The sequence below is a fragment of the Triticum urartu genome, chromosome 7 (assembly GCF_003073215.2).
Source record: "Triticum urartu cultivar G1812 chromosome 7, Tu2.1, whole genome shotgun sequence".
NCBI classification, from domain to species: domain Eukaryota; kingdom Viridiplantae; phylum Streptophyta; class Magnoliopsida; order Poales; family Poaceae; genus Triticum; species Triticum urartu.
This window is the reverse complement of record NC_053028.1, coordinates 574,010,750-574,022,636: the sequence shown is the minus strand read 5'-3', so window position 1 is coordinate 574,022,636 and position 11,887 is coordinate 574,010,750. Positions and strand designations below refer to the sequence as shown.

The window sequence follows — 11,887 nt, the reverse complement described above, 5'->3', positions numbered from 1 at the left end:
GCCTTGATCCGTTTCCCCCTTCGTTTGCTTCCTCGTTGAGCCGTGGCCATCACCGAACACACGCACCGTCGTTTCCTCGCCTCTTGTCCACTTCTACCTCTCGTCCGCGAGCATCCCTCGTCTCCGTGACCCCCTGGCACTCGTCCGCATCCCCTCGTCGCCTTCCCGCCGCTCCCCGTGACCCATGGCCGCATGTGCGTATCGCCGGCGCTCGGACACGTAGCCGCGCCGCGTGTCGCCTCACCCCTCCCTCTAGAGCTCTCCCTGCGGCTATTTAAGCACGCCTGGAGGTTCATTGCGGTCCTCAACCCCTCCCAAGCCTCTCCCCTGAGCTTCCGAGCCTCCTCTCGCCCGCCATTGCCGTCATGGACGCCTCCTTGGTCCTGCTAAATTGAAGCGACCAGAGCCACCCCTCCACTCCCTGACCGCACCCACATCTTTCCCATGCTCCGGTGATCCTCCCCAGACCCTCACCTCGTCACCGGAGTACCTAAAGCCTCCGCCCCCAAGATCCAGTGCCGCCGCGGTCGCTCTCCTTTCCGGTGGCGATCTCCTCCCCGCGCCTCCCCAGCAGCCGCCCTTCCTCTGAATGGATGCGGCGGGCCACGCCTAGCTACCGCGCCACGGCCGGAGACGACCGGAGTCGGCCGGCCCCCTCGCCTGAAGCTCGCCTCTGCCTCGCCTGGTCCTCCTCTGTTCCACGCGAAGAACACAGGGAGGAAGAAGACGAGCGCCCGACCCCCTTCCCCTGCGCCTGGGCCCCACGCGCTAGTGGCCCAGCGCCCTGCTGACGTGGATAAGTGGACACGGCTTCTGCCCGTGCACAATTTCATCCAACGAAAGCGTATTTTCTCTCTGCTTCAGCTCAAAGTATGTTTTCTTTTATTGAAAGCGTATTGCCCTCTGTTTCAGCGCAGAATGCGTTTTCTTAATCATAAAGCGTATTTCTAATTTTGCGCCTCTGACTTATCCACTCAGGGACCCGTATGTGGATATTCTTTTTGCAAAAAAGTCCCTGATTTTCATCACTTTATAACTCCGCAACCGTAACTCCGATTGAGGTGAAACCAACGCTCACGTCTTCGTCTCGTCGAACTCTTTCTGTTGGTATCATTTTTATTATGTTTTCACACAGTGAAAATGACCACTTTGCCCTTGCACGTAAACAGGCCCCCTCCGAGAGAGAACTGTTTCTGGCAAATCTTTCTGCGATCGTTCCGCACTTTTTCCGGAGTATTTGTCGACCCCAGGCAAGCCAACCAATTATCTTGAGCCCCGAACTTGCATGTTGACTTTGCTTGCACCTCGTGTGTGTGTTTAGTTGCAGTAGTTTCTTGTCTGTTCCGTCTCCTATTATTTTAGTCGTGCTATATGTTTTGTTATCTGTCTTGCATGCTTATGCGTTCATGAAATAGGTTGACATGCTAGTTTACTGTTGCTACTAATAATATCATGCCTCTGCCCAGTTTAGTTTCATGTTAGTAGTATCGATGTTATGATAATTCTATTGCACTAATAAGTTTGCTAGTACTTGGTATTGCCATGTTTCGCATGCTATCACTGTTCTTTTGAAATGCTTGATGTTTTGTTACTGCATCGGTATGTTGCATGTTAGTTATTGCATTCTTGTTAATAATGCTCGCATGATGATTGATGATGGAGAAGTTAATAATATTACTTAATAACAAACCTCCCCCGTCATCACTGGGATATCATAGTGCCACCCAAGTCGAGCTTTCTCCTGTGCAACCACATTTACCTTATGGGAAGGTCCTGGCAGGGTCTATTGTCATGCCTCTCACCGGTGCCTCCCGTGAGGGAAGGTTATGGGAACACGCTACCCTGATCAGGTAGGTGGACATAACCTTGTGTGCTCGTTTTTGTTTTTATGGTACCTTGTCCCGTTTGGGACTGTTTTGCCATGACGTTGGCCATTGGTGTCTTTGGTAGACATGGGGCCACCCAGGACCGAACCCCAAGGGGGTATTGGTCGGAGTGGCCGGGAGAGTGTCATGGCAGTAGCTCGGTTTTGTCGGAACACCGTGGTCCGCACGTATGGGAGTGCGAGGCCAGGGTTCCGTGGTGTGGGTAAAGTGTGCTACCTTTGCAGAGAGTATATTCAATCTATTGATAGCCGCGTCTTGGTCATGGGCAAAAGTTCGTAGTAGGTCACACTATCGGATCTTGGTTGAAATGGAGGATAAACCTGCTAATAACTTGTGTGATAATTAAAATGTGGTAAATCATGTGATGACTTGGACTATGAGATAATCGTGAGAAGTCACGATGAGGTGTTGATATGACCCCGAGACGAGGTCTCGGTAAGTCATGCGTGTGCTCCGAGGAGCCGTGGCAGATTAAGTGGTGTTGCATAAGGTTAATACGTCATGCCTTCACGGGAGGTAACTGGTAGTTTATTTTAAGCATAGTTTCATGATGCCATCCATATTTTGATATGTTATGCTTTGCTATTGATATGGTAGGAGTAAATTTGATATGCCATGCTAGTAGATGCTATGATGTTGATGCTTAGTTTGATTTATGATTCTAGTTAATATCATTGCCATGCTTAGAAGTTGTGTTAAAGTAGACTATTGCATATGCTTGGTTCTTGCTTTGTCATCTGTTTCTTTGGATGTTATGTATTTGGTTGTCTTGCAAGTACATTCAATGTACCGACCTGGCGTGTCATGCCAGTTTTGTAGGTCGTACCCAACTTGTTCGCTTGTTCCGTCGTGCTAGGCCGTAATCTTGCCAGTCCCGTGAGTTGTGGAGCCTAGCCTAAGTGAGATGCTGCCAAACCAAGACTTCCGCCGCCATTTAAATAGACTTCCGCTACCTTTTAATAGCCTTAGGGCTATGCTAGATAATTGTATTCATCAATGATGTAATCTTATACACATGTAGTTGATGAATGTTATTGTACCTGGAATGCTGTATCATGGACCTGTCGTGCGTCTGGCATAATCCTGGGCTGACGTGCGAAGCCTCCCTGCTCCATGCGGATCGGGGTGTCACAGGAGATGGTATCAGAGCAGCTAGGCTGGCATAGGTTATCATAGCATTAGATCACCGTTACCATTAAACCGTAATGACCCTAAGGGATTTGACCCATCCCTAGCATCCGGCATGGCCACTGTTAATCAACAGGTGGCGCAGTCGGGACCGACACGTCCTCACCCCGCTGTCCCCGCCTAGTTATCCATGGAATGAATAGCAACCCTATCCTTTTTGGTCAGCCGCACCGCCTTCCCTTCACCATTAAGGGAAAGGGGCCACGCCATGCGGGCATGTCCCGCATAGCTGCCTATAAAATCCCCCTTTTCCGCTAGACGTTTCGCGCTCCCCTCGTTCACCCATGTCCCTGCAGAGAAGCCTAGCTAGTAGCTCCCCAGCCATGACTAGCAGCTTCAAAGCTCCCAAGTTTCACACCCGCACCTTTGTCGTCAACCACCCTGGCTTTCCACCCCTTCTTACCGAGATGCTCACTAAAGCCTTTGGCTGCAATGCTAGCCCAGATTACCTGGTGTTCCAGTCGACACCCGTCCCTCACCTTCATCGCTTTGTTGCAAGAGTGCACATCAGCCTAGGCCTTGCAGTAGATGGCCAGCCGTTGGTTTTTCAGGGTAGATCCATGCCTACCACTGATTTAGCCATTCAGGCCGCTGCTGTGGAGGCCATCCTATACCTCTGAACCAAGTTCCCGCATGTGCCAACGAGGCGGGAGTTCTGCTTTTTCCCCATTGTGGCAGAAGCGGGAATGCAGCCTTCTCCCGCTATCCAAGGAGATGACCCCGCAATCGCTCTCTTGGTGCAATATATCACTGCCCAGGGGATGATGATTTCAAAGATGCTTGCCGAATTTAGAACCCTGTACAATGATGAGTTACGAGTGGTCAAGGAAGCTTATCGTGAGGCTCGTAAATTCACATCTCAAGCCATTCACCCCATGCCATCCGAACCAGTGCTACCCTCTCAGCCTGTATTGTGGCCCAGGCCAAACATTGTCACCCTCGACAAGGCTCTTTTTTGGATCCACCAGCAGCATTTGCTTGGATCAATTTCAGCCACACCTCCAGCAGTAGAAGCCCAACCCATAGTGCTGTCAGACGATGAAGATGGAGATTGGCTTAGTCTTTGTCCTCGCGGAGAGCCCCAGCAAGGCCAGTCCTCTGCATGACCTCAGCCGCGCAGTGAGATGAATCTGCGAGTAGGTCAGTCAGTCTGTTCATCCTCGATAGGAGGATAGAACTATGTATCCCAGAGTGAGTAGTTTCGTTTAGCGCGTAGAGCGTTCGTGCTTTGTTGTATGCTTGCATTGTTGTAATATGTATGATGTGTTCTATGTTTGTTTTCGTGCTTGTTTTTGTTTGTCTCTCTATCAAGCAGAGATGTTTGACAGGGTTGCCAATGTGTTGCTAACAAGATTTTAATCAGTACGACACATACACTAAAAACAACATTGGCTCGTCCCGAGTCTCTATTAAAATGCGCGCTTGTGTAGGTATATGTATGCCAAGATTACATATACCCGCTAGCATTAAAACACCTTAGAATGATTTTCTGCTGTGTTTGCATTGCATGTTTGTTGCATCGGTATGTTTGTTAGTTTGTTTGTATTGCATACTGCACGCATACCCGGTTCACCCACGAGTATGTTCGGGCAGTACTCGGGGGAATGCAAAGTCACGTATCCATCTCTATCTGTGCATACCTCGTGTGCCGGATATCTAAACCTAGAGCCTCACAGAGGCATTTCCGTCTGGCAGTTCCTCGTCTCTAATTCTTTTTCCCGATTTCACTTCTGAAGGAACACTGCCAACTTTATTTCACTCGATCCAGTACATCTACCCCGATACAGATTTCAACTCCGATTCTACCTCGACATCTACATTTCCTGGAGCTATCCGCGAAATTTTTCCCGTGCCCTAGTCTGAATCCTGAGCTGGCGCAGCCACCTCACCCACATCTGAACCTCACCACCCCACCGTCACGGCCTTGCATGATGCAGCCGAGTCGCCACCGCCGTTCCACCGCAGCACGCGATTACTCCGCCAGCACAAAGCGACGGAGGATCAAGTGTGGCAGAGGACCACGCAGTGCACCGTCTTCTCCCGCATCTCGAGCCACCGTACCTAGTCACGCATTGTCCCGAGGCCAATCATTCCTGATGAGTATCAGCAGGAGGATCGACGAGCCGATTAGCGTACCCAGCAACGCCGTGAGGAACAACCGTAGCACCGCCAAGAACCCCTCCTCACCGAAGGAGCTCGGCTTGATCTCACCCCAAAACGAAGAGGTAGTAGAGAGGCATTGTGTTGGTGCATTGGAGGAGAGCCGCGCTGCCGTCTTTTATAGCCCAACCCCGATGTACGGTGAGCGAGGTCCAGGAGAACCGCCCGTCGCCCGATCACCGGCATCCAGGAGGCGAATCCACCAGAAGTGCCGACAAGGTGCTGGCCCACGATGTGAGTGCTCCCTGCACCGGTGTCATGCACGCCACGCACTACGGCACTAGGGTCCTCATCACACTAGGAGCTAGATGCGCGCTGCGCCAAGCCGCATGCTAAGCAGCAGCATAGAAGAAGCAGTTGGACAGAGGTAGAAGAAGGAGGCTGCTAGTGGGCCCTGGACCCACGTGTCAGCAGGTGAATCCACTGTTCACTGGGGTGCATCTAGCAAATTTTTCGAGAGTTTGCTCTTGAATGGCCCTAGTCGTGGATATAACCGTGTTTGCCCATATATCTCCCTAGGTGCACCAATTATCGGTGCCCCAACTCGTTCGAATCCGACCAAAGGGTTAAAATTTACCCTGAGGTTTTCCCTGGAGTAGTTATCTTTGCAATTGTGTTGTAACCCTAGGAATCTCGAGGACGAGATTCTTTTTAAGGGGGGAAGGTTTGTAGCAGCCCCAAAATTGGGTTATCAATTTTTGAGCTGTTATTCCTTCATGGAACTCATTTTCAAAATCTTTCTCCTGAGTTTGTTGGATGACTCTGAGAATTCTTGTCATTTCCAACCTTTCAAAAGCTTGCTCATGTCTTTGTCAGTGGGCAAGATCTCTTTTGAATCATCTCAAATCCTCTCAAACCCTAATTCCAAATTTTTGGAATTTGAATGTGGCTGTTGTGATTACAAAGGAGCCATCATTTTCCTTGATCTGTTGATCATCCCATCTGTTCCTAGAGACCCTCCTATCCTTCTAATCCTTGGATATGCAAAATATGCAAGATATTGGCCATAATTAAATAAGGAAAATTGCATTTTCCTATTTTAAGCCAATATTGCATTTCTGCCATTTTCCAGAGGAGCTACCATTTTTATAGCAAGGAAAATTCCCAAAGAATTTGTGGAGTTTGTAATTGCTATATCTTCACCATTTCCATCCAAACCCATGCTGCAAAGACCATAATTTGAGCACATGATCCAATGCAAGTTTCTGCCCTCTTTGAAATTTTTGCAAAGGAAATGCTTTATTCCTAATTCCAATTGAGCTGCAATTTGGCAGGGTGATTAACCTTGATAAATCACCCATGGATACCAAATATGAGCTCAATCCAGTCATCCTAGCTCCCTGTGCAATTTTTCAAAGTTTCTGACCAGATGGCATGCTTGTGAAGGAAGTACCTTCATAGAGTTTCCAAATGGGATGAAACTTTTCCATATTCTCAATTATCTCAAATCATTAGCCTCCACCCAAACTTAGTTTATTCCATTGAACTATGTGAGCATAGGAGCAATTCTTTGATTCTGTCCAAATTTTCAGTTTGTGAAGCAAGTATATTTTATCTTGCTCCATTATGGCTGAAAATATTCCTAAGTATTATCCTATCTATATCAACTCTCTCCACCAAGTTTTGGAAAAATCCATTTGTCACATCCCTAGCTTCTGGCATTGCACTAGGCTAGCTTCATGTGTGCATCATGTTTAAGTTTGAAAGAAACTTGAAATGGGGATTGCCTAAACCCTAGCATCAAAGGAATTCACTTGGTTCAACTAAAATATTTTCAGTAAATCCAAATAGCTTTCAAAAATGTTCATCATTTTTGGAAAAGGCAGGAAACAGTAACCAGAGGTGATGGACATTTTTCCATGACATATTTGGGCTCTGAATTAAATCATACTCTATTTGCATTTGGGCATTTAAATGTTATAAAATATTTTAAATGTCCAAATAATCACAAACTGAAATGTTTACTGTTGGAAATATTCCAAACAATGACCTCAATTAGTTGCATGATTTTTGAAAGTGCCTAGCCATTTTTATTAAGTCCAGAAACGAATGTCAGAATTAGAAAAGAGAAAGAAAAAGGAAAAGAGCAGAGACCCACCAAAGCCCACCTGGCCGGCCCAGTTGGCAGCCCAACCCACTAGGGGATCCCGTGTGTTCTCCTTCCTCTTCCATAAGGACCGAGGCACGTGGCCACCGCACGCCGGCACGCGCACGGCCACCTCCTGCCTGCTTGCCGCTGCTGGAGTCGTCCCCGAGCGCCACGCAGCCCCCTGGACCCCCCCTCTTACTCTGGACCCCCTCCTCCTCCCCTTCTCTCTCTCTCTCCCGCGATCAACCACGAGCACCCGAGAGCGCCGACGACCACCACTGCGGCCACCGGCGACCCCACGCCTAGCCGATGCGCTCAGAAGCTCTGCCGCGACCCCCTCCTCCTCCCCACCGAGACACGCCTCGCCGGAAGACCTACAATGACATTCCCAACCTCGTCTTCAACCTCTGGCCGCCGGTGATCTCACCGGGGATTCGCGAGCTCCAGCCCCTCCCCAGCCTCACCGTTGCCTCTTCCGGAATCGCCGTGAGCCCATGCCCTTTTCCCCTCTCTCCCTGTGCTCGTCCACGCCTTCTAACCACCATGGTCATCGGAGCCGATAGCTCCTCGCCGCCGGCCATGTCGCCACCGTGGCCACGGCTGTGCAAGCTTGCACCCGAGCTCACCACTGCACTCAGTACATCCCCACGAGTCGAGCACGGCCACCCGCTGCTCCTAGTGTAGCCTGTAACGCCATTTTGAGCAACGGCCGAACTCCGGCCACCGCCCAAGTGGTCGTTGCCATTGTTTCCGGCCAACCCAGCACCTCCCACTACCACCACTCGATGCGCGCGAGCTCCAACTACTCTTAGATGGGCTCCGCCGTTAATTTGGTCGCCGGAGGAGCAATTCCGAGAACCTCCGCCGCGTCTGGCCTCGTCGGCGTCGAGTCACCGGCGGGTTTGACCCTACAGACCAGGGGTTTGACCTCCCCTGACGTGTGGGCCTAGGCGACTGTTTAATTAGTGTTAGGTTTAGTTAGTGTTAATTAACTTAGCTAATTAGATGAGCCACTGACACGCGGGCCCTCTCTTGCTAATTAACCTAGGATTAGGACTAACTAAAATTAGTTAGTCTAATGACACTCACACACGGGACCCACTTGTCAGGTTTGACCTGGACCGTCCCCGTTGACTGTTGACATCACCCTGACGCAATGCTGATGCAATAAATCATTTACTGGATTTATTCTTATACAGGAAATTCCAGAAAATGTTATCAACTTCAAAAATTCATAGAAATTGATCTGTAACTCCAAATGCAAATATTTATATATGAAAATTGATCAGAAAAAACCAATCTTTCCATCTGTAATGGTTGCATGCATGTTAGAACACTTTAACCTTGCTGTTTAAGTGAAACAAGCTAATGCATTAATATGACTTCATATCATGGGCTTTCATTTGAATCTTTGATTCAAATGGACTCAAACCAACCTATTTTAGAATGCATTAGCCAAAACAGACCCATATTGCCATGTCATAGAATGCATCATATTGTTTCATATTGCCATGTGATGATTGTGTTCCGATGTGTCTCTCGTGGTATGTTCTGCCTCCGAGGATACCCACGAATATCCGACTGAAGGGCAGTATCCTACTACCACTCCATCAGGCAAGCAAAACCCCCTTGTTCATTCTGATACAATCCCACTCTCTCACTCCTGCTCTCTTTTACTGCATTAGGACAACAACGATTCATCTGTTACATGCTGCGGTAGTTGAACCCCTTTTCCTCTGCATGACCTGTCATTGCCACAGTAAATAGATGAAACCCTCTAGCATGCGTAGGAGTTGTTTGAGCCCTGATGTGCCTACTCATTCATCTTGTTTGTCATGCCTGCTACTGCTTAGAGTTGAGTCAGGTCTGATTCATCGGGGATGAATTGGAATGGTGATGAACATGTCCTATTGTGTGTGAGCTAAGTGTGTGAACATGATTTGGTAAAGGTAGCGCTGAGAGGCCATGTAGGAGTACATGGTGGGTTATCTCATTGAAACCGTCCTCAGGAACTGAGTTCTGTGTTTGTGATCCATGAACAGCTACTACCACTCATTGGGATCCTTAATTGACCCTCTCGACTTATTAACCGCCCTTGTCCTCTGTCCAGGAGTTGCAACTAGTTTCCAGTGTTTGTAGGCTATGTGTTGGAGGCCGTGCGTAGCGCTGACCCTAGGGGTGGGCTATGATGCAGTAGATACACCGTGGCATGGTGTACCGGGCGCCCGTTTGGTGTCTCGGGAACCCTGCACACATCGTTTGGGGTTGTGAGTGAAACTCTAGCCGGATCTCCTCGCGGATGGAACCCGAATAGGCAATAAACCTGGACTAGAGACTTGTGTGGTTAGTCAGGTCGTGGCCGACTCCCTCGCCAGGCTTCCACTTGAAGGTTGCCGAGATACACGACGTGTACATGGTGGTAAGTGGCGAGAGCGTGTATGAATAAGTACACCCCTGCAGGGTTATAAATGATCTATTCGAATAGCCTTGTCCGCGGTAAAGGACTTCTTGGTTGCCTGTACAGTTCATAGACAAGTGAAAGTGGATACTCTAAAATGCGCAAGATAAGCGTGAGTGCTATGGATGGCGTTCTCGAAGGGAGACGGGAGCCGATCCATAGTAGTGTATTGATTGGTGAATATGTGGACTCATGTGCGCCACCTCAAAAGAGTTACTTGTAGTAGTAGTTCAGGTCAGCCACTGAGTCAAAGATGGCTTGCTGTAGTTAAACCCCACCATCCCTTTTGTTGATACCGATGCATATATAGCTAGTTGTGATGTAAGTCTTGTTGGGTACATTTGTACTCACGTTTGCTTAATTTATGTTTTTGCAGAGAGACTTCAGTCTCGCTAGTAGTTCTACGTGGACGTCGACGTTTAGCTTGTTACCCCAGCTACGATCTGGTGCCCTCGGCAGGGTCTTGTAGACAGTCAGGCTTCTCAACCTTTTTCTTTTTATAGTTGTTTGTACTCAAACAAGTTAAGCTTCCGCTTGTGCTTGTTGCTTGTATGCTCTGTATGTTGGGTCATGAGACCCATGTTTGTAATACTTGGCTCCTCGAAGCCTAATGATAAATACTTTGAGTTGTAGAGTTTTGTTGTGATGCCATGTTGTATTTACACATATCGGGCATATTGTGTGTATGATTGAAATGCTTGGTATGTGTGGGATCTGACAACCTAGTTGTTTATCCTTGGTAGCCTCTCTTACGGGGAAATGTAGTCTAGTGCTTCCACTGAGCCATGGTGCTCTGCTACAGCCCAGTTTACCGGATTCCTGCTAGCTCAGCACTACTACTCCAGAACACTTAGACTGGCCGGCATGTGATTCACTTTGTTACTGTGTCTGTCCTTCGGGGAAATGTCATGCGGAGACATCCGGAAAATCTATTAGCCTGTTGCAGCCCGGGTTCCCGGAGTCCTATTAGCCCAACTGCTATAGCCCGGATTCATACGCTGTTGACCGACATGCTCGAGGTTGATTCATGTATGCTTGTCCCCGTAAGTTAGTGCCACTTTGGGTTCACGACTAGTCATGTCGGCCCGGGTTCTTTGTCATATGAATGCTAGCGATGCTATCATATACGTGAGCCAAAAGGCGCAAATGGTCCCAGGCTATGGTAATGCGACACCCGTGGGAATACCGTGCATGAGGCCGCAAAGTGATATGAGGTGTTACAGGCTAGATCAGTGTGACTTAGAATCGAGGTCCTGACAGCGTTGGTATCAGAGCCTGACTGCCTGTAGGATTACCAAGCCAAACCGGTCAAAGTTGAGTCTAGAAATTCTTTAGTTATGTAAGGGAATTGATTGTGGATGGGAACGTAAGGCTCTTTTTACTCCTTTACCTTACGCCCTTCTGATCCGAGTCATCCTCTTCTCTTGTATGGGGATTAAGAACTAGGCTTCTCTTCTTTCTATCAGGTTCATGTGTTACTAATCCATAGACTCTTATAGTATTATTGGTTCCAAGCCTCAGTTCAGTTTCTACTACTTTAGTATGTTGACAGTTGATCTCGGAACCTTGATATTGTGATTCTGGGTGGTTATGCCACCATTTTATAGGATGTCTCAAATCTTTTTGAGCATTTACAGCCGTTATGCTATCTGAGTCATCCCAGGTTTCTAAGTAGTCTGATGCATTTGCAAATCCCTTCTTTCCATTCCCGATGTCCCTTTGGGCCAGTTCAACCACACTAATCGGTGAGTTGAGGTACTCTATTGCCTCGACATATATGTTGGAGCTATTATTATGAACCTAGGTGTCTTAGGGAGTCACCTAGTAATCTAGCAATGCTTTGTATCCCCAGTGTGATGATTCTGGCCACCATTCTCAGAACCATCTCGTGATGTTATTAGTTAGTAGGTATCCTTTTCCTGGGTTCTTGAACCCAAGATTCACTCTACTTACCTCGTGTTGAGAGTGTTGCTCGTACCTTTAGGATATTAGTAACCTTGTGATAATCCTCGAGGTCCGTGGTATTTCCTTCTTCCAAATACCATGAACTTCTTATGGCAGAAGTTCTTTGAACCAAAAGATCACAACAAGAGTGCTCTCGATGAG

At 48.2% G+C, this 11,887-nt stretch overlaps 1 long non-coding RNA gene across 1 annotated transcript; it reads left to right on the top strand.

Annotated features, from left to right (window-relative positions):
• Positions 1 to 218: 218 nt before the first annotated feature.
• Positions 219 to 1,429, top strand: LOC125525163. The gene is made up of 3 exons (XR_007291169.1): positions 219 to 870; positions 979 to 1,061; positions 1,170 to 1,429. It is a non-coding gene; the product is annotated as an uncharacterized LOC125525163 (long non-coding RNA).
• Positions 1,430 to 11,887: the final 10,458 nt, after the last annotated feature.